General features: G+C 42.9%; 1 protein-coding gene across 1 annotated transcript in view; it reads right to left on the reverse strand.

Annotated features, from left to right (window-relative positions):
* Nbdy (negative regulator of P-body association) overlaps nt 1-26,477 on the reverse strand; it is a 51,475-nt gene that overhangs the window by 17,987 nt on the left and 7,011 nt on the right. The window lies entirely within an intron of this gene.

Here is a 26,477-nt window from a genome sequence, read left to right on the forward strand (position 1 = left end):
AATACCAAATGTCTTCTTTGATATAATGAGAGCAACTATGAACAGAGCAGGGAGGAAGAGCAGGAAGAAAAGATTAACATTAAACAGAGACATGAGGTGGGAGGGAAAGGGAGAGAAAAGGGAAATTGCATGGTAATGGAGGGAGACCCTCATTGTTATACAAAATTACATATAAGAGGTTGTGAGGGGAATGGGAAAATAAACAAGGAGAGAAATGAATTATAGTAGATGGGGTAGAGAGAGAAGATGTGAGGTAAGGGGAGGGGGGATAGTAGGGGATAGGAAAGGTAGCAGAATACAACAATTACTAATAGGGCATTATGTAAAATTGTGGATGTGTAACCGACGTGATTCTGCAATCTGCATTTGGGGTAAAATTGGGAGTTCATAACCCACTTCAATCTAATGTATGAAATATGATATGTCAAGAGCTTTGTAATGTTGTGAACAACCAATAAAAAAAAAAAAAGAAATCCAATTAGAACTGGCCAGCATAGGCCAAGGTGACTTAGAGTTGCCATGACAGTGGGGACTTGAAAATCTTATGTCACCCTGCTGTCAGTCAAAAGTCAAGAGGTATGTTAGATCCCCCTTCATCCAGGTATTGGGAATGTCAGTCCTGACTTGCTTCAGTTCCTTTTCTGTATGAGAATGCATGGGATGGAGAAAGGCTTGAGACAATTGAAGGCAGTTGGCTGGGGCCACTCTCTGGTACTGCATGAAGGTCTCATGTCCTGAATCTAATCTGACAGCCCTTAGGGGTACCAAATATCAACCTCTGTCTCTCTGTTTCTGACTGACTTGATCCAGTGGTGGAGGGCACCTCGCTCAATAAATTTTGGATCCTTAGATAAAATCTTGGTCTGATTTGAGGTCTTTGGGAAAGAGGTAACCCATTTATCTCCAGAATATGAGCCAAGCAATCTCTTCCTCTTCAGAAATGCTTCTACCTGAGCTAGGGTTGTGGCTCAGTGGTAGGGCACTTGCCTAACATGTATGAGGACCTGGGTTTGATCCTCAGCACCACATAAAAATAAATAAATAAAATAAAGGTATTGTATCCAATTACAACTAAAAAAATAAATATTAAAAAAAGGAAATGCTTCTACACAATTCTGTCCATACTGTCTGCCTCTTAAACAGAGATTCTCAAGATAGAGCTCCCGTAGCTTTAAAATCAGACTACCTTCTCTAGACTCTCATAAGACACATTTTGTTCTGAACTCCCCTTATCTGGCAAGAAAAGGACCAGAAAATTTGTCATCATTAGTTAAAAGTTAAACTACCCCTCACCTGTCCTAGTTCAGGAGTCCAAATTATTTATTTTCTCTAGTGGAGACATCACCAAGATTACTAACAGGCTTGCCTACCACTTCAAATTGAGGAGCATAATATGAAATCATAGTCCTGTAAGTATGAGGGCCCAAAAGGACAAAGGGAGCATGTAAGAAATTTTAAGGGTACAACTAGCTGGCAAATATGCTCCCTTAAATTAAAATAGTTATCAAGAAGTTAGTATTCTCCATTCTGAGTGAGGCTCCAGCCAAAAGTCATGGAAGAAAAAACAGAAATTGCTGACCCCTAGAGGCTCAAGGATCGGGGAGATGTCCCCTACCCAAAGAGACAGTATTCTAGGCACAGGCACCCATGTTCTATTTTATTTTATTTGTCCTCAAAAGTAATAGCAGGGGTTGACCTAATCACAGTTGAGATAAAGGAGATGCCTAAAAATTTTCTGCATCCAATCTGGTCTGATTACCAACTGAGGATATTAAAAAGGATCTCTGGAGGAAACATAAATTATAGGACCACACCCTAAGAGACTAATTTTACAAAAGAAAAAATGGTTAAAATGCCCTATGTATGAAGTTTTGCCTCTCTAGTTCAAGACAGCAGCTTCTCTTACTTCTTAGCTTCTGCCAGATCTCTATCTCCCCAAGGCTTACAAAGCTTGCAGATTGCCCAAAACCAGTTTGACACCAAAAGAAAATAAAGTGTCACTTTTAAATGCAAGCCTAAATGGCTGGCTATCTTATCTACTCTTGTATTCTATCACCTGCTTTCTTAACAAGTTACTCCCTAAACACTAGAGCAGGGAGGGAAAATGGAATGATCAAGTCTGCTTTGAGAATTTTTTTTTAATATTTTTTTAGTTGTCAATGGACCTTTATGATATTTATTGATACATGGTGCTGAGAATCGAACCCATTGCCTCACAAATGCTAGGCAAATGCTCTGCAACTGAGCCACAACCCCAGCCCTACTTTGAGAATATTTACCTAAGAATTTCAGGACTTTCTCATTCTTTCAATTCTAAACTGACTATAATCTGACCCAAAAGTGCATTCTGATCTGATAAAGATGTTCTGCATGCTCCTTTACTAATTACAGCCATGATTTATTTATTTATTTATTTATTTATTTATTTATTTATTTATTAGATTCCTGGGTTTTTTTAATGCTATATTTTTGAGCTCATGTTTTTATGGTGATTTCACATTTGATCCTGTGTGCCTAAATCAATATCTTTTCTGATCAGTCTTATTTTCTCTAACTATAGAGGTTTTTACACTCTGTTTTTGTTCAGAGGCCAATTTTCAAGGGTTAGCTTTCAAACATGTTGAGAAAATTTCCTCTTACAAAAATCCTATAAAAAGCTACAAGATCTTTCTTTCTTGTCTGTTTTGTGTATTTGTGTACCCTTGTGTACTATATTGTTATGTCTACATATGTGCTTGTGTCCATATGTCATGTACATGATATGAAAATTGGCAGATATAAATGAGCACTCATGAATTAGAATTTAAATGAGAAATACATCCAAATACCTTTTTGTTCACATGACTTAAAAAGTTCAATTTAAATTAGGTAAACAGATGAGAGTAAAGATATCTTTAAATTACTAACTCACAAGTTTTTCTAGGTGGTCAGACAATTAACAGAGTATTAGTTTCCATAAAATGTCTAGAAGTATTCATTGTTTCTAGGATTTTTCTTCAATAGGGAAGAGAGAGCTAGTACTGTTTACTGTGCTAGTATCTTGGTTTTTACAGTTAAAAATGAGTAAATTAGATTTAACATAAATATCAATGGGATTAATCATAAATGTGTTTGTTAGAGGAGACGTGATTAATTTACAAAGTTAAAATGCTAAACATCGACTGATTCTTAAATTCCATAAGGTGATATATTTAAACATTAATGTGTGTTTGTAGATTGATAAATTTTAAAAAAAAGTCAAAGATTGCTTTGTTTCTGGGTCTTCACTAAAGCAAGGCTACTAAGAGTTAAAGTTCTAACAGGTGTAATTCTATATGCAAAGAATCCAAAAGTTTCAGCTGTGTTTCAATTAAAGTACTATAAATAGCATAAAATAGTTCATCTTATTAAGAGGAGTAATTGGAAAAATTCAGAAATTTCATAGAATTGTTGCAGAATGTGAATTTTAAAAGTGAACAACGGCTAGAAAAGAGATGTTCTAGGTATGGAAATATGTTTTAGTATGAAAATAGAAAGAAAAAGAAAAAGTTGTAGAATGTCTAAGTAAGCTACAGAAAGTTTGTGGAAGGTAAATTTCGATAAGTTTGTGTGTAACTAAATTGGTTATGTATAATTAGAACAATCAGTTAAAATTATTCAAGGTTTTTCCCTAAGGTCAAATATTAATGTACTGATAGAAACCAAAGTTTAATACTCTATGGATTGAACAACAAGTATTTCTTAAAACAATAATATGTTCTTATCTATCAAGATAATTTCTTCTGTCAAGTTTTATTCCTTAGAGACTAGTTTTAAAGGAATTAGGTTTTGTACAATTCTGGTTAAACAACAACTGTTATTTTATAGTAATTACACTTCATTAAAAATTCTGAACTTCATCAGTGTAATCATGGGACTGTCACTGGCTTCTTTGTCATATCCTCCAAGTATATAAGTCTTTAAAGTATAAAGTTTAGAAGAACATTTTATCAAACTGATGTTCTTCAAACTAAAGTTTAAAGTAAAGGTTTGGGATTATAAAAATTATGTTTCTTGGTTCTTAGCTATTATACAAACCAAGTATGTTTTTATTCTTGTTAATTTAATTTTGTATTTTCCTTGTAAACCTTAACTATTATCTGTTAGTGCCTTACAGAAGTATAACTTCTAATCTAACAACCTAAGTTAATTTTAGATAATAGGCCATAACCTACAGGATTATGTAAGGCTAACTTCCAGTACTAATACTGACCCCAATTAAATAGAAGGGGTAAATATCTATAAAGCTATAAACATTAAAGTTAAAAACCAGTACTCTTACTTTAAGACTGATGAAACTGGCTTACTGGATGTTTAGGACAAAAGCTTGGATGTTGTGAGCAGTAAATAAATCATTTCTTTGAACTATATAAGCCTGGACATTGAGACACTGCTTCTGGGAAATTTTCCATGCAAGAGTGCCTAGGGGAACACCCATTTGCAAGGTGACTCCTGTTGATAGGGAGAATTCCATGCTTATCCAGTTCAAAAGCCTTGAACTCAAATCCCAGCTGCCTGAAGGTAAAAAAGATAGTCATAAACTGATAAGCCCCAAACAAGGTGCTTTGTTCAACTTCATCCTGTTTACCTCAAGAAGAAGCCCTTTTCACGGTGAAGCCTGTTCACAGTGGGTCCCTTTGATGTTCATACCTATATAAATAAACACACAGACTCCCATTCATTGTTAGAGCTACCCCATCAGAGTTGGTTCACCCACTGAGTCTTGTTTTCACTTTGTCTTTCTATAATTTATAATTTTCTCAATCCGATTCACAGCCTGCATTCAGTGAACTGTTCATTCGCTGCATGGGCCATGGCAGACACTTAGAAACTAAAGTTAAGGAAATAAAAGGGCCAAAAAAAGAGAAAATAGCCAATATTTGGCTTTTGCCCTCTGAGTCAGCTTGAACCCAGGGAACAAGGAAACTTCTCTAAGGGCTTTGCAACTCTGGACCATATGACCTCCCAATCAGGGAAATCAATGAGACCCTGAAGAACAAAAAGCCAACCAGTGCACATGCTTCAAAGAGGAGGGTCATTGGAGAAGGAGACATCCCTGATGCTTCCAAAGGAAGCCACATGGTCAAGAAGACCTTAACCCATTCTGACAGATGGCACTAAAGGAGCTAAGAGGCTTCTCTCAAGTTCCCAAAAGTGGTCCCCTGAGGAAACTCAGTTAACTTTTAGCAATAAATAGGAACAAGGTCAATTTGACCAGCTCGGTTTTAAACACCTAGCAAAAAAGTTATAACTAAAGTACAACCATACTTGAGCATTTAAAAGAAAAGAGAATAGTTCTTTTGATGGAACTTAAAACGTACACTTGTATCAGCCACATAGTCCTGGTGCCCCCTAAAATTCTGAGGCATTTTCCTTTGCAAGGCTCATATTTACCCCTGTCTACCAAAAAAATTGGACTGGCCACTCTACCTTGGTCTTCTGTACTCCTCAAACTGATGTTTTACCTAACAACCAAAGTTTGCCTATCCCAATAATGGTGTGTACGAGATGCAAGGGAGCCCTTCACAGTGCTAGAGATATCTGCCAGGATGGGCACAAGAGCAGTGATATTAGAAATCTCTATTCACTACTATTTAAAAAATTGTCAGAGTTGGGCACGGTGGTGTATTCCTATAATCCCAGTGGCTTGGGAGGCTGAGACAGGAGGGTCTTGAGTTCAAAGTCAGCCTCAGCAAAAGCAAGGTGCTAAGCAACTCAATGATACCCTGTCTCTAAATAAAATACCAAGTAAGGCTAGGGATGTGGTTCAGTGGTCAAGTGCCCCTGAGTTCAATCCCCGGTACAAAAAAAAAAAAAAAAATTGTCAGTACAGGTTACTGAAAAATCCAATAGGTCACTGATTCAGTACTGACTTTACAAAATCAATTGGATTCCCTGGTATCTGTCATCCTGCAAAATCATCAGGGTCTAGATATTGAAGCCAGATTTAAAGTTAGGTAGTCAGTGTAGTTAGGTAAATCGGGTCTAATACCGAGTGAAATCTAAAATGGAGGCCATGCTGGGAATGACTCAGGGAAAACAGGACAACTCATGGAATGTTAATGAAGTCCTGAAGAGGCCCTAGGCCAAAGTCCACCTGGAAGAAGTATTAATGAATAGCCCCCAGCAGATTTGGAGATAGCCCATCACAAAGAAGTGATAATGAAGTCCTTCCTGCTCAGACCACTTCTTTGGCCCACCTGTGTCCACCCCTCGGGCCTTCCAACCTACATTCCATCACTGGAAGAACTATAAAAAGGGGAGACAACCGCACTTCCACGGATTCCACCTTCTGGGTCCCCTTCTTCCTCGGGGAGAAGTCTTTTCTTCTGTCCTTTAATAAATTTCTAATCTCTACTCTGGCCTTGCCTCGGCGTGCTTCTTTGGTGTTATTCTTCAACATCGGGGAGCAAGAACTCGTCACCGGTCAACAACGGTAACAATATCCTTACTGCAGAATGAGGTGGCCTCTGTCTCTTCCTCAGGGAAGAATGTTGCTACTCTGTTAATAAGTCAGGAATAGTAAGGGATAAGATGAGCAAGCTAAAGGAATAAGCCACTAACCTAGCAACCATTTCCTCCACCCCTGGGTGGTGGGGAGGACTCCCTACCTGGATTTAGCCCTTTTGACCCCCATCCTCCTGATTATCTTATTTCTCTCTCCTCTTCCATGTTTCACTAATCTTTTTTTTTTTTTTTGAGAGAGAGAGAGAGAGAGAGAAAAATTTTTAATATTTAGTTTTCAGTGGACACAACATCTTTATTTTAGTTTTTTATGTGGTGCTGAGGATCAAACTCAGCGCCCCGCACATGCTAGGCGAGCACACTACAGCTTGAGCCACATCCCCAGCCCATGTTTCACTAATCTTTTCAGAGGTTTCTATCAGAATGTGTCTCTGTCATCTCCAAGGCCACCACCCAAGAACATGTGAAAGCTCTGTTCTTCCTTCAGACTCCAAAACATGTCCCAGTGATGCCCCTTCTCAGCAGGAAGTAGCAGATATGATGATGTCACCCAACTCATTATACCCACTTGAGAGTCTGGAATAAAGGAAATAGAGATTTACAAAACCCTCAGGGGAAAAGGGAGCTCAGGAATCTGACCTGTAGCAATCTCCTTTAACTGCCCGAATCCCCCTGCCCATGGAAAGTAAGCCCACCAAGGATAACTAACCAACTCCTCCTATGACCTGACCCTGCTAAACCCTATAAAACTTAGACCAGGGCCTGGGGTTATGGCTCAGAGGCACAGCACTCGCCTCGCCTGTGCAAAGCCCTGGGTTTGATCCTCAGCACCACATAAAAATAAATAAATAAAGAAAGAAAGTTGTTGTGTCCGACTACAACTACAAAAAATAAATACTAAAAAAGATCATATTTCTAGCCAGTTGCCATATTCCCCTTGAAAATATGTCTCTCCATTGCTTAATAAAGCATTGTTAAGCCACTGGGGTCTGTCTCCCTTTCTTTTTCTTTTTGTATTCTTTCATTTGCTTTCAGGGTTCTAACCACCAAGGGTACAGAGGAGTTCTTGGGGTCATGTGAAGGAGAAGGCCTGAGGTGTCGGTGATAGGGGACAGATGAATGTGAATGGTGAGAGCATAAGGTTTAGGGAATAATTCAATAAAATGGGCCCATTATGCTGATCCCCACATGCTTCCTTTGCCAAGAAACAATTTAACTGAAGTCCTACCTGGCTTAAGTGGACAGGATATGTCATATTCCTTGGCAAACTACCTGCTATCTGCCAGAGAAATGCAGGCCCAAAATAATGTTCATAAGTGGAATCTAAATTACCTCAAAGGGGGAGACTTTTGTGACCCTTTTCACAGACCAGACCCCAAAACTCAGGGAGATAAGGATAATTCCTCCTAACCATAAAATCTAAGAATTTGTGGTTAAGAATCCAACTAGAACCAGTCAGCATGAGCCAAAGTGACATACAGAATTGTTATGGCAGTGGGGACTTGACAGCGTGATATCCTACCAGTCGAAAATCAAGAGATGGATGGAACTGGGTGAGATTCTGGAAACTTTTCTGGTATTTCCCCAATAAAATTGGAGTGCAGGAGAGACATACTCATTCTCTCCCTTGAGAACATTCCTTTTCCCATCCCTTCTAATAAACTGATGCCTGTTACTCTGAGCAACATGTCTGATATCTTTCTGATTTGATTGCAAGAATTGAGGTTTGAAGGAGGGGTGTCTTCAGACTGTCTCAGTTTCCCAGAAGGCCCCAGTCCTGGGAGCCCCTCCTGACCTCCCTGTATGCTAGGTTCTGTAGCATGGTGTAACCATGTCTCAGCATCCCTTCTTAGACCTGATAGCTTTGTCCCCAATTCTTTGGTCCTTTGTCCACAAGGAAGTCTGCTACCCAAAGAGAAGTGAAGTTGCACACAAATGGCTGGGCCCTGGTCTCTGTCCAGACAGGACATGCACCTTCCTTGGGCAATACCCTTGTTCACCCTACCACCCCAACCCAGGCACCAGGAGTATGGTTTGGCAATGTACAAGAAAAAGGACAGTCCCAGTCCACAGGGACCCCTAACAAGATGTAACTTAAAAGGGAAGGAAGAACAAGAGAACCTGGTTTCCCTCCAAACTGGTTTCCTAAGGTAAGTCAGTAGTCTGGCCTAAAAGAACCCGAGTGTTTTTCAGATAACAAAGGGAGGGAGAGGAATGACTGTCATTTGTGGAAAGACAGTGCCATCTAGGGGAAATCAGTTCTGAAAAGCACAAGAAGCATAGACAGGCCAGAAGCCATCAGCCTGGTACTCCACAGTGTGGGACAGGGATGTGACAGTAAGGACAGACTGAGCCTAGAACACACTGGTCAAGCCAGGGTCCCTGCCCCCCCCCCCCTCCATCCCCAGAGTTCCAAACAACAGGGGGAAGCCTGCCAGCTCTCAGAACCTTACAGGCAGCAACCCTGTGCCAACCAATCCAGGGGGCGGAGCTACCCTTGGCGACATTTTGGGGCGGGCCCAGTGCTGGAAGTTGACTAATCTCAGGTCTGCCATTGGGTTCTGGTGACCTGCATGAGGAGTTGCGGGTGCCTTTGCCTGGGGTAGCCAAAATGCTGAGGCCGAGGCTGAGAGACCCCTTTCGTCACGGGGAGCACAGTAACCTGGAGGTTCTAGAGATGGCACGGTATACTCTAAGCTTTCCTTGGCCACTTCCTGTAGCAGCAATGGCGGGCCTTCCACTGCTAGCCTTTTCTTCCAGTTGTGTTCCCAGGCGGAGGAGCCAGGGCGCCTTGGATGACCCCAGGGCAAGTGCCAGCCAGGGCATAACCATCCCGTTCACTCTGGGTGGCGATAGATCAGCTCCTGGTCTCCTGCATGTTGCTGGTGTCCATCCAGCTTTAGTGCTCCTGATGGACTGCACTCTCCAGAAATACATTCCCTCTCCTGCGCAGTGCTGATTATAAACCTCACTCTAGTTTAAGTGGTTCCACTCACAAGAAAGAAATATTCCGCTTGGTGGCGGTATGGCTCCACAAATTTCAAATATGATGCTCCCCCGCCCTTTCTGTCTTAAAAAAATTCTGAAACCTGGGGAAAAGAGAGAGAAAGCAAGAAACTGGCCACCAACCTCTCCCCCCAGTCTCCAAATTTGCCAGGAACCAAGGAGCTGAAGATCCTGCAGGAATCCTATTCCAGCAGCCTGCCTTTCCCCGTTTTTTGGGGGGACCTCTCAGTTTGCCTTAACTCCTGTGCTTGCAAGAAGGAAAAGGGACTGTGATTCTACTCAAGAATTCAAATGCTAGGCGGCTTCCACAGTGCCAAGTGCTGGTAACAGTGCTGCTTGGCTCATGTTTTTACAGCAACCCTGGGTTTTTTCACTAAGGCTTGGAAATTGAGATATAGACCACACTATCTTGGTCTGGCCCAGCCTGCAACAAGGAAAAGCCAAGTGCAACCTGCAGCCACTGGTTGGGAGGTAGGAGCTTCCCTGGGAGGAGGTATCTAGGAAATTACTCCAATCTGATTCTGGGCAGGCTGGCCTGGCTTTCACCAGGGGACCTGCATTAGGCCACTGAAAACATCAGGGGCTCACAGCCCCTTACTGCATGTTGGAGGAATTGTGGTGGGGTGGTGGGTCTTTACTCAAGGACCACACAATACACTCCATTTTCACAACTTGAAAGTAGGAGAGAAATTCATTTTCATTTATGAGAGAACAGAATTTCCCCATGAGTGACCTGGTTGTTAAAGCCTGAACTCTTCTAAGAAGCCAGATGGGAAATGGATGTGTAAGTCTACTTTAGTGTGTGCATGAAGGGTGATAGTGGGGGATTGAGATGTTTAAAGGTGTATGGATGACCTAGGCCCTGGGCTTCTGTGCTCCAGTGTGTCTTTGGGTGTGTACACCAGTGGGGATGATGAAGTCTGTGGGAGAAGGAGGAGTATGTGCAGATGTACCTGTTGGTGTCTGTGTCTCTGGATGTCTACCTGTGTGCATTGAAGTGTTCATGTGAAAAAGGACAGAAATGCACGGGTGCACTGAATTCCATGCTGTTGTAGTTGGAGGAAAGACCACAGGGAACACACTGAAGTGTTGCCTTCTGCCCAGAATTTCCAACTTTCCAGCTTTCATATGGAGAAGACTTGCAAGGAGTCAAAAAATTTGAACTCCTTTCCTGGCAATATGTCCAGGATCTGTTTGTTCACAGGAACCTCATGGATAGATATTTTTTTGCAGGATGAGAGTAATTCTACTATTGACCTTAATCCTGATCCATTTCAAGAAAGGGCCCAGTGTTCCTCATGGCCTTGGGCTAGGATGGTGCATCTACCCATTAACAATAAGCAGAGGAAAGATACTTTCCTTATACCACAGAACACTGTCCCTGGCCAGGGTACAGAAGAAAGTGAAGGGTAAAGAAAGTTTTACCATGAGAGGAGGAGGAGGAAGAGACTAAGTACTCTCATTCCAACCCAGGTACTCAAAGATCTAGCTCAGGAACTGTACACAGACTGGTACTTAACACAGAGTGGCAGGGTGACACAAGTAGCTTACTTCCCAGGGAAAGAATACACCACCCAGAATGCTAATGTCCATGGGATGCCAAATGAATGTGTAGGACCTTTCATTGGCAAAGACAGAGTGTGAACCATGAGCTGGCTGTCATCAGCACATTCTAGCTGCCCAATAGATCAGAGAGTGAACTTCTTAACTGCACTTGCATCTTCGGAAGAACAAGAACATGGTTATACTCACGAACACAAGAAGGCATGAAGTGGGGACAAACTGGACACAAGAGGTACAAGATCCTCCTGGAGGGTAATTAAGAGGAGATAGAATGGGGAGGCCCCTCCCTCCCCCATTCCACAAGGGTCATCGTAATTTCCACAGAAGTCATTCAATTCTATATCCGGATCCTTTCTCCCATGGCCTCTTCCTGCCAGAACCCAATCTCTACAAAGCAAGAATTGGAAAATCAGAAGTGACACAAAGGAAAAGCCTGGGGAAGAACAGGTGAAAAATGGAGAATAGTAGTGAAGCAGAAGACAGGAGAATGACCTGGAATACCTTGAGTCATAAGTGGACAGGTGGTACTCCTAGGGGCATCCAGTGGCTTCCCAGTTGAACTTTATCCATACAAGGGCCTGTTGTGCTATGATGATGGTGCCTCCTCTTCTTGAAGTTTTCCAGGCTGAAGTGGGAAAGGCAGCCAGTGGCAAGGGAGGGTACAACAGATGCAACAGGTACACAGAATGTCTGGCCCACCGAGCCTTGCTTGTGGATCACATGTGAGTGCACAGACCTGCACATCTCTACTTAAACAGGGATGTGTGTAACTGAGGCCATACACAAACTTGACTGTGCCCAAGGGTGAGAAGTGAGTGCAGCTCGATGTGAAACAAACACCTGGGACCCAGAGAGGGGGTATCCCATCACTGGTAATCAAGGTTAGTGCATTTCTCTCTCCCCAGCTTTTCTCTAAACAGGTGTGAGAGGCAGCCTTCTGATTACGACAGAACAGGACAAAGTCCGCAGTAGTTGAGAGCTGACAGAACCTTGTATAAATGTGGCTGCTGTTCTCAGGCGTGTTTGCTGCGGGCTTTTTGGTTCTTTTCCCATATATAAATGTTGCTATAGTTCCAGCAGCATCCTACAGTAAAAGCATGGACAAAAATTTGAATTCATGGGCTGGGGATGTGGCTCAAGCGGTAGCGCGCTCACCTGGAATGCATTTGGCCCGGGTTTGATCCCCAGCACCACATACAAACAAAGATGTTGTGTCCACTGAAACACTGAAAATAAATATTAAAATATTCTCTCTCTCTCTGTTTAAAAAAAAATTTTTTGAATACACACTTGGAAGTGTCTGCAGGATATGCTGGGCACTCTGATGTTTTGGGATGTCAAGCTTACTTTGATCACTACTTTCCCACTGTGACTTACACTTCCAGGAAGAGAGCAGATCCTTGGCACACTGGGGAATGATGAGCATTGAAGTTAGTTGAAGAAACTCTGAGAACAAGGTGACCAAGGTCTGTCATTCAAACCAGCCCTTCGTTCAGTTCCTACGCTTGAGCTGGCCTGTCTACACGAAAATCCTTGAACTGGTCGTCTAACTTCTCTACAGAAACACACAAGTAGTACACAGAGGTACACAGGCACACTTGCACAAAGATAACTCACCCTATTCCCACCCTCTTGCCACTTTCACTTCTCACTTAATTTACATGTTGAATAATCAGCAGTCCTCACATCTCAGGTTCAAAGGGGAGAGGACTGTTTGTTGGGGTAATTCACAGGCCTCCTGCCTACCACACTTTCACTTAAGGTACCCTGTTCCCTGTATCCAGCCTCCTATCTCCCCTTTTTACAACTTGCATCCCACCCCAGAGTTACATCACTGAGTAATCCTAGAACCTAGAAGGTGGGTAAAGGGAAGGCCTCCTAACCTCTGCCCTGCCAGGTTTTGCCACATGGTGAGCAGTCCTTGGATCTGAAAGTTTTGTTCCCAGACCCATAGCCCCCTTGGCTGCAAGGGAATTTACTACTCCAGGACAACTAAAGTGCATACAAATGGGAGGACCAGGTTCCTGTGCAGGAAGGACATGCAGCTTTCCTGGGGAATGTGTATGTCCCCTCACCCTGACCTCTACATTCTGCAGAACCTGGGGGTGGGTGGGGGAGGTGATGCATACAGGCAGGAGAGAGCAGAAGAGTTGGGGCAGGGGTGATACACACGGGGATAGATGGTCAAGTGTTCATAGGTACCCTTACTAAAAGATGAATTCAGAGAGAGGAAGAAGGAGAGGACAGGCAAGCAGCCTGAGAGAAAGCATAGATGGGGGCAGGGAAAAGAGTAACTGTCATTTGTGGAACCACAGTGCCATCTAGCGGAAACAGTTTCTGAAAACCCCAGGCCGAAGGGACACTTGCTCCAGTAGTCAGGTTCCCAGGGTGGTGTGCAATGGGGATGTGAGAATGGAGTGAGTGTACCCCAGTCAAGGACAATCTCCCCACCAGGGGTCCAAAGCACAAGGGGAAGCCTGCCTGCCCTCGGGACCCTACCCAGGGGCCCTAGGACCCTCCAGGCAGTAGAGCAGCACCAACCAGCACAGGGGGTGGAGCTGCCTGTGGCGCCATTTTAGGACAGGCCCAGGAGAAGCCCCTGGCCACTGACTGAGCTGGGTTCTGGGGTCTTAGGTCAAGAGTTGCAGGTGCTCCCTGTCTCCCTGCCTGAGGTCACCACACGCTGAGGCCAGGAGGCCCCTTTCCTCGCCGGGAAGATAAGAGTCTGTGGCAGCTATGGAGGGCCGCCCACTGTCAGCCTTTTCTTCCGCCCTGATCCCTGGTGGAGGAGTCAGGGTGTCCCTTGTGCTTGGAATGAGCTGGGGCAAGTGCCAGCCAGGGCGTAACCGTCCACCTAGGTTCGCGGTGGCCATGGCGGTGGTGGATCGCGGCCCGGTCATGATTCCTGCACGGAGCTCGGCTGGACTGGGCTCTGGTGCCCAATCGGCTCCACTCATCAGAAACTCATTCCACTTGATGGCGGTAGAGCACTACACGTCTCAAAGTTGACGCCACCTGCCTCTCCACTCCACTCTGCCCCCGCCTTTTGCGTCTTAAAAAAAGCAGTCTAAAACCTCGGAATGAAAAGGAAAAAACAAGAAAGAATCACTGTACCCCAACCTGGATCTGCAAACCTACTAAAGCAACTGACCAAGAACCAAGGAGATGCAGAAGCTACAGAAATCCTGAGCCACCAGTCAGGCAGCCCTCTGTTTTCCCCCCTTTCTTGGGACCTCTCCATTTGCCTTAACTCCTGTGCTTGCAAGAAGGAAAAGGGAAGTGACACATTCTGGGGTTCACTGTGACTCCACTCCAGGATTCAAATGTCTGCTGGCTTCCAGCAGTACCAGGTGCAGGTCAGTGCTGCCTGGCTCATATTCATATATATATATATATTTTTTTTTTTTTTTTTTGAGATTCCAGGTTTTGTTTATTTCGTTTTCCCCAGTGGTAACATCTCACAAAATTGCAGTTCAATATCACAGTTAAGCTACTGACATTAAAGTAGTGGAGCCAATCTGTAATCCCAGTGGCTCTGGAGGCTGAGACAGGAGGCCCCAAGCAACTTAGTGAGACCCTGTCTCCAAATAAAATGTAAAAAAAAAATGGGGGGGGGGCTGGGTATGTGGCTCACTGGTTAAGCACCCCTGTATACAGTACCCTGTACCAAAAAGAAAAAAAAAAAAAGAATTGACGTTAATAAAATCAAGATATAAAATAAAGAACATCACCATAGAGATCCCACCAATTGCCTTTATTTATTTATTTATTTTTTAATGTTGGTGGTGGTGGTGGTGGTTGGGGTACCGGGGATTAAACTCAGGGGCACTCAACCACTGAGCCACATCCCCAGCTCTATTTTGCATTTTTCTGGCTCATATTTTTAACAAAACCCTGGTTTATTTTATTTATTTATTTTTTCACCAAGACTTGGAAATTGAGGTATTGACCACTCTGTCTTAGGGTGGTCCAGCCAATGCAACCAGGAAAGGCCAAGTACAACCTACAGCCACAGGTTGGGAGGCAGGAGCTTCCATGGGAGGAGTATCTAGCAATTCACCCCAGTCTGACTGGACAGGCTGGCCTGGCTTTCACTAGAATTCACTATGGGACCAGCAGAAGAGGCCCTCTCAAGAGAGAACTCCCTCTGTCTCTACAGCCATTAGGAGCAGTTGGAGGGTAGCTGGTTAAGCAGGACTACTGAGTACACTTCCCTTTCACTCCAGCTCCTTGAGCCTAGGTGTAGTAAGAGGAGGCCCAGAGTTGTCCCATGAGTTACATTGTTGCCAAGACTTGGTGCACAAAATGGTGGCTTGACCATTTTTCAGATACCAGCTGGGTCATGGGAGTGTGTGTGTGTGTGTGTGTGTGTGTGTGTGTGAGAGAGAGAGAGAGAGAGAGAGAGAGAGAGAGAGAGAGAGAGAGAGAGAGTAGGCGAACCAGGCCCTAGATTTCTGGGCTCCTGTGCAACTTTGGGTACGTGTGCCAGTGGGGACAGTTGAGTCTATGGGAGGGTAAGTCCATATGTGAGCAAGTTTGTCCATGCATGTCTGTGCCTGTATGGGCCTGCCTAGCAGAATGTAGGAAAATGGCAGTTCGTGTGGAAAATGGCAGAGACACCATGCAGGTACAAACTGAATTCCTTACTGTTATATGCATAGGATTGGACTGGAGGCAAAGGCCACATGCACCCCCTGAAGTGGAGTGGTGAGTCCTGGCCAGACTTTGCAACTTTCCAGCTTCCACAAGAAGACTTGCAAGGAGATCAAAGCCTTGAGGTCTTTGCTGGCAGGGTGTCCAGGGTCCTCTATCATTCACATGTAACATATGGGCGGATTTTTCTTTGCAAGACAAGAGGGATGCCTCTTGTATCCTTCAACCCTGCTCAATTTCAAGACAAGGTGGAGTGTACCACATGGGCTAGGATGGTGCATCCCTCCATATCCAACAAGCACAGAATGGACACTTGCCTTTTTCCACTGAACACTGGTCTGGGCCTGGCTAGCAATAAAACACATCACCTGCAATGCTGTTGTCCATGAGATGTCCCATGAGTGTGCATGTAGGAACTTTGCAAAGACACAGTGGGAACCATGAGCTGGCTAAGTCATCAGCACATTCCAGCTGCCCAATACACCAAAGAGTGACCCTCTTAACTGCACCTGCATCTTCCACAGGGCAAGGACATGGTTATACTCAGGAATACAAGAGGGCATGAAGTGGGGACAAACTGGACACAAGGGGTACAAGATCCTCCTGGAGGGTAATCAAGGGCAGCTAGAAGGGAGGAGGGCCCTCCCTCCCCCATTCCACAAGGGTCATCGTAATTTCCACAGAAGTCATTCAATTCTATATCCGGATCCTTTCTCCCATGGCCTCTTCCTGCCAGAACCCAATCTCTCCAAACAAGAATTAGAAAATCAGAAGTGACACAAGGGAAAAGCCTGGGGAGGAACAGGTGAAAAATGGAGAATAGTAGTGAAGCAGAAGGCAGGAGAATGACCTGGAATACCTTGAGTCATAAGTGGACAGGTGGTACTCTTAGGGGCTTGCAGTGGCTTCACAGGTGAAGAAAGCCACTAGACAGGGCTGAGTAGTCAGCCCTGGGTTCGCCAGGGTATGAACCCTGTCCAGATAGAGGCCTGTTGTCCCATGATGTTGTTGTCTACTCTACATATTTCCCCAAATTGAAGTATAAAACAAGCAGTCCGTGGCAAGTAAGGGCGGCAATAGAAGGAACAGACAAGTCAAGTGGTCCATTGGTGAAAATCCTATGATTGAGTATGGGAACATGGGTACATGGACCTGCTCTCCTCAGCTTAAACGTGCATGCATAAAGAGAGGACATAGACATGCTTAGGTGTCCCCAAGGGTGAGAAGTAAGTGCAGCTCAATGTGAAACAAAGACCTGTGACCCTGAGAGGGGGTATCCCATCACTGGTGTGTTTAGGTTCCTGCATTTCTCTCTCCCCAGCTTTTCTCTAAGCAAGTATGAGAGGCAGCCTTCTGATTATTATAGAACAGGACAAGGTCCGCAGTAGTTGAGAGCTGACAGAACCTTGTTTAAATGTGGCTGCTGTTTCAGATGTGTTTGCTGCTGGCTTTTTGGTTCTTTTCCTATATATAAATGTTGCTATAGTTCCAGCAGCATCTTAGAGTAGAAGCATGGACAAAAATTTGAATACACACTTGGAAGTGTTTGCAGGATACTCCGGGCACTCTAATGTTCTGGGATGTCTAGCTTACTTTGTTGAGATCACTGCCTTCCCTCTGTGGTCTACACCTCTAAGAATGGAGCAAATATTTGGCATGCTGGGGAATGATGCACCAGGCACACTTATCTTCAGGAACTGAGCATTGATGTTAGTTGAAGGAACTCTCAGAACAAGATGATCAGGGCCTGTCTTTCAAACCAGCCCTTCATACATGTCCTACTACTTGAGGTGGCCTATCTATATGAAAATCTTTGAACTAGTGGTCTGACTTCCTCTACACACACACACACACAGAGGCATACAGGCATAGTTGCATAAACACACCCACCCACTCCCATCCCTACTCTATTATCTACCACCTTCTCTTTTCATTCATTTAATTTACAGGGTGAATAATCAGCAGGCCCTACATCTCAGGTTCAAAGAGGAGAGGTCTGTGTAATGGGGATAACTCACAGGCCTCTAGAACACCACCACTTCTAAAGACACAGGGCTTCTTGTATCTAGCCTACCACCCTACCTCTTCCACCACCTACATCTTACCCCAAAGATAAATCAGAGTAGATCTAGAACCACTGAGCACAAATCAAGTATCTGCTCCTGGTGTGGAATTGAAGCAGGCCAGCAAGGCTACCCATGCCTGTGTCTAGGAATGCTTTTATCCCAGTCAGTTAAAGAATGCATTGTACTGAGCATACGGGTAGCCTTCCATGAAGTGCCACCCATCCCAGGAGTCCAACCTCCCCAGGAGTACAAAGGAGTGCCTGGGGTCCTATGAGGGAGGTGAATTGAGGCACAGGGAGAGTGCCCCTTCTGACCTTCTTGTCCCATCAGGTTCCCTGGCATGGTGTATTTATTCTTGGCAGCCCTTCTTGCACCTGACAGCCTTGGCTTAAGGCTCACGGTCCCTGGACCAAAATGAGTTTCCTATCCAGAAGGGAAATGCAACACAAACAAGATGCTCTGGTTCCTGTACAGGAGGGACATGCAGCTTCCTAGAGGAATGTATAGATCTATTTTCTCTTACCTCCACATCCTGCAGAACCAGTAGAGGGGGTTTGGTGCATGCAGGTAGGACAGATCAGGCCAATGGAAGAGGTGTTTGGCCATCCACACAAACTCCACCAAGACTACATACCAAGCTAGTTATCAAAGAGGAAAGGCTGGTTTACTCCAAAAATAGCCTAGAGTGACAGGGCCGAAAGCCTGGCTGAAAGTGACCTTAGTCCCATGTTTGGTGTTCTTCAGGTTACAAAGGTAGAAAGATGAAGGTAAGGTGGGGTATGGAAAGGTGAGACTTAGTTGTGTTAATACAGTACCATTTCTGGGAAATAGTTTCTGAAAAGCCCAGGCACAAAGGACACTTGCCTTGTGCCAACAGCCTGGCACCTGAATGGTGTGGATAGGGCATTTAGAGCCAGGACGGGAGCGAGCATACTCTGGCCAAGCAAGGGTCTCCCCACCAGGGGTCCAAAACAAGGGGAAGCCTGCCTGCCCTCGGGGATGTAGCCAGGAAAAGCAGCAGGTCCAGGGGCCCTGGGACCCTGCATGCAGCAGCGCTGCACCAACCAGCCCAGGGGGCGGAGCTTCCTTCAGCGCCATTTTAGGGCAGGTCCAGGAGAAGCTTCTGGCTGCTGTGCGAGCTTGAGTCTGGCCGTGGGCTCTGGCGTCTGAGGAGTTGCAGGTGCGCCTGCACTGACTTCAGGAAGCCCCTTTCCTTGCTGGGTACACAGCAACCTGGAGGTTTTGGGGACCCCGTGGTTTACGCTAAGCTGTCCCTGGCCACTGCCTGTAGCAGCCATGGTGGGCCTTCCACTGCCAGCCTTTTCTTCCTGTGTGTTCCTTGGCAGAGGAGCCAGGGCGCCCTTACTCCTGGGAATGAGCACAGAGCAAGTTCGCCCTCGGTGGAGGTGGGTCAGCTCTTGGTCTCCTGCGTGTTGCTGGTGTCCATCCAGCTTTAATGTTCCTGGTAGCTCCCTTTCCAGAAACACATTCCGCTTGATGGCAGTATGGCTCCACAAATTTCAAATATTATGCTCCCCCGCCCTTTCTATTTAAAAAAAAAAAGTAGTCTAAAACCCCGGGGAAGGAGAAAGAAAAAACTGGCCATCAAGCTCTCCCACCCATTCCCCAAATTCAGAACCAAAACCAACTCACCACAAACCAGATGCTGGAGACACTGCAGGAATCCCCACCCCCACCCCGGCCCCGCCCACGCCCACCTTTCCATCTTCCTTAAATCCTGTGCTTGCAAGAAGGAAAAGAGAATTAACACATCCTGGGGCTCACTGTGACTCCACTCCAGGATTCAAATGCTAGGCCGGCTCCCACTGTGCCGAGTTCTGGTCACAGTGCTGCCTGGCTCAAGGTTTCCCTACTGTTCTGGATTCCTTGATAAGGTCTGAAGGCAACTTGAGCTGGCTAGGCCAATGCAGGCAGGAAAGGCCACTGCAACCTGAAGCCACAGGTTGTGAGGGAGGAACTTCCTTAGGATGAGGAAACTAACAACTGAATCCAGTCTGACTGGGCAGGCTGACCTGAGCTGGAGATGGTCACATCAAAGCAACAGGGCCTCGGCAGAGGACTCCTTAGGGTCCTTACTGGAGGTGGGGAGGGAGTGCTGTTTAACTTTTTACATTTTCCACCCGTTCTTTAGGCCTAGTTGATAACTTCCTTTTTTTCATTTGTAAGAAGAGACCAAGAGTTGCCACATGGTAGCCCAGGGTTCAACTAGAGAATGGTTGCCTGACCTTTACTCAGACACCAAATAGGTGATGGGAGTGTGTGTCTAGATATATAAGCAGGGGGAAGGGGTGTTCCAGGCCATGCCCCAGTGTGTCTTTAGGTGTGCCAGTAGGGATGGTTTAGTTTGTGGGAGGGGAAACCCATGTGCGTACAGGTGTATCTGTGGGTGTCTGGGAGCGTTCATGTGGAAATGACAAGAGTTCATGAGGAAATGGCAGAGACAGTATGCACGTACACACAATTTCAAACTGTTGTGTGCACAGGATTGGAAGACAAGAAAAAGATACAGGGCACACCTGGCAGGAATTTGAAAGCCTTCAGGTCTTTTGCTGGTAGTATGTCCAGGGACCTTCTACATTTGCAAGTAACATGGATGAATTTTTTGTAGGAAAAAAGTAGTCTCTACTGGTGACTCTTAACTCTGCTTTATTTCAAGAAAGGGTGGAAGCTCCACCTGTCCCCATCATGCTAGCATGGTGCATTTTCCCAAAAGAAACAAGCAGAGAAAGGATACTTGCTTTCTTCAACAGAACAGGAGCCATGAACTGGCTAACAGTAGGAAGTGAGAGGCAAAGCAAAAAGGAGGGTGTATGCGAGGAAGAGAAGGAGGACTAGGAGAATATATATCCTCACTCCACTTGGGCTGTTTTCAAGGATCTAGTGCAGGAATCCTTCACAGGGTGGTAACCAACACTTGGAGTTGCAGGGCAACACAAGCAGCCTCCTTCTCAGAGAAAGAACACACCACCCACAAAGCTCTTGTTGATGGGATGCCCCCCAGAGTGTGCCTGTAGGACCTACCCATAAGAAAGGGAAATTGTGAACCATGATCCTGCTATTATGTGCACACTTCCAATTATGAAAAAAGATATCCACATTCCCATGTACAACCACTGTGGTAAAAATTCAAAAATGGCCAGGTGTGGTGGCTTACGCCTATAATCCCAATGGGAAGCTGAGACAGGAGGATCACGAGTTCAAACCCAGCCTTAGCAATGGTGAGGCACTAAGCAACTCAGTGAAAACCTGTCTCTAAATAAAATACAAAATAGGGCTGGGGATGTGACTCAGTGGTCGAGGACCCCTGAGTTCAATCCCCAGTACTAAAAAGAAAAAAAAAAGCAGAAATGAAGAAACAAACCTACAATGTTCTATGAGCATTCTACTTCCCTTTCACATCTACAATTAGCAAGTTGGAATTAGGGTATTATTATTTGCATCCACCATTTTGTTACTTTCTCTGTGGAAACAGGTACAAATAATATGCACAGAAGTACCAAAGAGGAAGCTATTCTAGAATCAGAGGATATGATATCAAGGTATAATTTCCTGAAAGTATAATAGATGAGGAGGACTAAATAATTATGTGCATTTGGTATACTTGTGGGTAAAGATGTGAGGCACTGGTATCTCTATGAATAAATGAGAATGAAATAAGAGTAACTTCAATATATCCTCAGAGGCACTCATATTAAAAAGCTTACATACATTTGGGATGGAATTTGAGCTGTGCCATGAAGAATTTTTTTCAGGTATACTAAGACTTTTTCATAGAAAACAGGAAATCTTCAGGCTGGGGTTGTGGCTCAGCAGTAGAGCACTTGCCTAGCACATGCGAGGCCCTGGGTTCGATCCTCAGCACCACATAAAAATAAATAAATAAAATAAAGGTATTGTGTCTGACTATAACTAAAAAATTTTAAAAATATTTAAAAAAAGAAAACAGGAAATCTTCAAAGTATTTTAAGTAGGAAAATTATAGGGTTAGATATTTATTTTAAAGAATTAATTCTAGAGGTGGTACCAAGAGTCAATAGGCAGTAGTATAGGCAGGAAAGCAATTAACAAATTATTATTCACATTTAGGAAGAAATGGTGAGGGTCTAATCCAGTATTCGGGAAATGGAATAGAAATGACAAATTCATGAGAAAGTTTGAGGGAATATTCATTATAACCTGATGACAGATTAAATGGTGGCAGTAAGAGCAGAAACATGATATGTGTCCTAGTATCATGAATAAGGAAGAGGTGTATAGTCCTGCTGATATGGTGAAGAGTTCACTGTTTGTTGTCCATGTTCCATTGAGGTGCTGAGGAAGCATGTACAGAGTTTGCAATTTACATGAGTCTGAAGCTTGGTGTAAAGTCTTGTGTTAGAGATACAAATTTGGGGATTATCTGCATATATACATTTAATTTAACTCAAGACAGTGGGTGATACTGCCAAGCAGAAGTAAGTATTAAAACAGGGAGATTCAGGATCCACAAATCCAAGGATCCAAGCAGAGAAGAATTATTTAGGAAAGAAAATTGAGAAACAATGGCCAAATATGTAAAGACAGAGCTTAGAAGAGAAGGACGTTATAGAAAAGAGAAGAGAATTTTTAATGTTACAAAAGGGGTGATTGTGATTAGGACTGAAATGTATTTGGTGGGTTTGAGAATTAGTTACAGCAACCTCTAACACAAAGCCTGATATATAAGCCATTCTCATAAATCTCTGCATTTCTACTTAAAACTTACCAGAATTTTCATTCATTCTTTTGTCTGGGCCAATGTTTTTCAATCCTATCTCACTCCCTTTTTCAAATATTTTAATGCCTATTTTACTGTACTAAAGTAAAACTCAAAAAATAATTTTAAAATCTATATTTATAAAATGAAAAAGACATATAATTTATAATGAGATAAAATGTATTTCAATATATAAATTCAATGTCTGTAAAATGTGGCAGCTACAAATGTTGACTGACGTAGATGTATTGTTATTAATGTCTTAAATATCCAAGAGCAGCATTTTAGGTAGATTTTCAAAATGATCAAAATTCTTGGTAAGATATTGAACAAAACAAAGTAAGATCTTATTTTAGTTTATATTATAGTTGCACTCCTGGAAAAGTCAGTGTATATTAAAAATGTTTATAGATAAGATGACATTCAATTCAAGGCCTAATTTAATATAAATAGGATTTTCACCTACGTGAACATCAAACAGGATATTCAAAGGTTTTATGGGATGTAGAAAAATCTTTGTACAGGCTCTCTTGCATATTGCAGGCCGTTTAGCAATCTGATCCTACCCACAATATGCCAGAAAGCCTTCCAATCATTATGATGATCTTGAACACCTTTCACAAACTTTTAAACCATCCTCTCAGGATTATACCACCTTCATTCATTAAGAACAATTACTCTAATCTCATCCAAAGAAGAAATTAAGTTCTTCTCTTGTAACTGCATCTCCCTCTAACAACCAGGCCTATTTCTTCTTTCTCAGTTATGAATAGTTTTCTCTTGTATCATCACTCTCTTCCTCTTATTACTTTCAGCTAAAAAACCTGAGCAAGTTTCTACCATTATTTTTATATTCTCTTAATTATTTTAGTTATAATTCATATTTTTAAAAAAATTTTTAAATAGATACAAGACTTTTTTATAACTTTATTCATTTTTATGTGGTGCCAAGGATCGAACCCAGTGCCTCACACAGGCTAGGCAAGTGCTCTACTTCTGAGCCAGAACCACAGCCCCAATTCACTTTTTAAATCTCATCCAATTTTTATTTTTCCTTCTCCTCTAAATATTCTCCGAAGAGTGATCTACACCACCTAGCCTCAATTTGGCACCTCCTAATAATTCTTCAACCCACTGCAATTTGGCTTCTGTTCTCACAACAGCACTGAAATTATACACGCTTAATTCACCAATGAATTTAACTTACAAATTAATGAATATTCTTCAATACTGATTCTCTACCATTTACAACACTGTTATTCATTTTTTTTTAAATTCAGGCAGCAAACTTTCCCAGGTTCTCCCATTATCCTACTTCTCCTTTATCTAGTCATCTTTTTCTATATAATTTTTTGGGGGTACCAGGGACTGACCAAGGGGCACTTAATGACTGAGTCACATTTTTTTTGTTTTTTTTATTTACAGACATGGTATCCCTAACTTGCTGAGGCTGGCCTCAAACTTGTGATCCTCTTGCCTCTGCCTCCTGAGCCACTGGGATTACAGGAGTGTACCACCAAGCCCACCTTCTATATAATTTTTAAATGGTGGTGGTCACCAGAATTTTCTCCATAACTCATAATTTTGTTCTATATGCATATATCTTCTTTTAGAGTATCTAATTTACACTTCTGGTTTTAACTTTCATCTTTATACTGACTGCTTCTTAGCCTATTTATATGATCAAAACTCTTGATCTTTTACCTTTCTTATGACCTTTTACCTGCCTGCCAGGAATTTCGACCTAGCTATCTTATGGACCATATTGAAAGCCTGCTCCTTCTATTCTATTCTGTATTTCAGATAGTGATTTCAATTGATACTGATGCCAGAAACCTGAGAATCATTCCAGGTTTTGGCATGTCAATCTGGCTTGGCTAGAGTTCTCAGTTATTCAATCAAACTGATCTAGGTGTTGCTGTGAAGGTATTTTGTAGATGTGATTAACATCTATATCAGTTGACTCAAATGAGATTCTCCTAGATAACAGAGGTGGATCTGATTCAATCAGTTGGTAAGCTTTAAGAAAGGAGTTAAAGACTTCCCTGAAAAAGAAGAAATTCCATTTGTGAACTTCAGTTTCAGCCTTCACCTGAGTTCAGCCTAGGCCCTTCCTGAGAGCCTACTCTATGGATTTCAAACTCACCTAACCAAAGCCCAGAAGTCAATACATTGCAGGAAACTACATGATTAGTAGATTTAACTACCATCACCTCTACCAACCCTCCCCCACCAAAAGTACAGGCTATCTTGAGCTCTATATATTTGGTCATTATATTCTCAGTACTTAAAGTTCTATTTGCCCCTTTACCATTACTTATCCTTATTTAATACTTAGACCCCTTTCTTAGACTCAGCTGAGAAACTGATCTACACAAGAGGCTATCCTGGATACTTCTAATCTAGGTGGTATAGCCCTGTACACACTCTTATTGTTATGCTAATCTCTATCTGCAGAACTTAAGCGAACCATTTATGGACTTCTTGGGAGAATTAAATACATTATTTTTGGAACCTTGGCACCTATAACAATGCCTGAAATTTAAGAGATACTCAATTTAATAGATGTTCTTTCATATTTTTTGTTGATTGAATGAAAGAATGGATGGCTCAAACACTGGGTGTTAGGTTATGGCTAGCTGCTATAATGGAATCCATGGTAGACAGAATACTGGCTACCCAAAGATGTCCACATCATAATTCCCAGAAACTATGACTATGTTGTTTTAAGAGGGAAAAGCAACTTTGTTGATGTGATTAGGTTAAGGATTTTTTTTAGAGATTATTCTAGATTATATAGGTAGTATGATCTAATTCCATGGGTACAAATGACCTTTTCCTACCTGAGTCAGAGACAGATGATGAAAGAAGAAAATGGAGAAAGTCTAAGCATGAGAGGGACTCAACCTGTTATAGTTGGCTTTGAAGATGGTGAAAAGGGTCCATAAACCAAGGAATGCAGGTGGCCTCTAGAAGACAGGAACAGCCCTCAGCTGACAACCAGCAAAGAAACAGCATCCGGATCTATAGTTGCAAGGAACTGGGATCTGCCAACAACTGAATAGGCAGGATACAGATTCTCCCCTAGAGCTTCCAGAAAGGAACACAGCTGGTCAACACCTTGACTTCATTCTGATTAAACTTACACCAGACTTCTCACCTATTATAAGATAATAAATGTACTGTTTTGAGCTCCAAAATTTGTGATAAACTTGATATAATAGCAATAGAAAACTAATACAGAATACATACAAGAAAATATGGGAGGAATTAAAATGATATGCCAGCAGGTCAAAGAAGCAAGATTACTAGGAAAGGAACTTGATCATACTTGCCTCTTAAAAATTATCAACCTATGGGCTGGAGATATATCTCAGTCAATAGAGTGCTTACCTTGCCTGCACAAGGTCCTGGGTTCGATCCCCAGCACCACAGGAAAAAAAATAATATAAGTAGATTAGAAAATCACGAGTTCAAAGCCAGCCTCAGAAACTCAGTGAGGCCCTAAGCAACTCAGTGAAACCCTGTCTCTAAATAAAATATTAAAAAGGACTGGGGATGTGGCTTAGTGGTTAAGCACCCCTGGGTTCAATCCCCAGAATCAAAAAAAAAAAAAAAAAAAAGAAATGTTTAAATTGATGTTGTGGTAACAAATCAATCAGACAAGTTCATATTGTGGACATATATAGGATAACTGCCTGGACTCATCAGAAATGCCAATATCATGAAAAATTAAAAGCAAAACATTGAAGAATGCTATTCTAGATTTAAAAAGACTCAACAATCACAATAACTAAACAAAATGTATGATCCTTGACTATATCAGAACAAATGAAAAGCTATAAAAATATTACTAGGAAAATTTGGCATGGACAATGTATTAGATAGTAGCATTGTATCAGCGTTAAATTTCTTCAGGTGCAATAACAGAAATGCATGTTTTTATAAGA

Source organism: Urocitellus parryii, chromosome X (assembly GCF_045843805.1).
Source record: "Urocitellus parryii isolate mUroPar1 chromosome X, mUroPar1.hap1, whole genome shotgun sequence".
NCBI classification, from domain to species: Eukaryota; Metazoa; Chordata; class Mammalia; order Rodentia; family Sciuridae; genus Urocitellus; species Urocitellus parryii.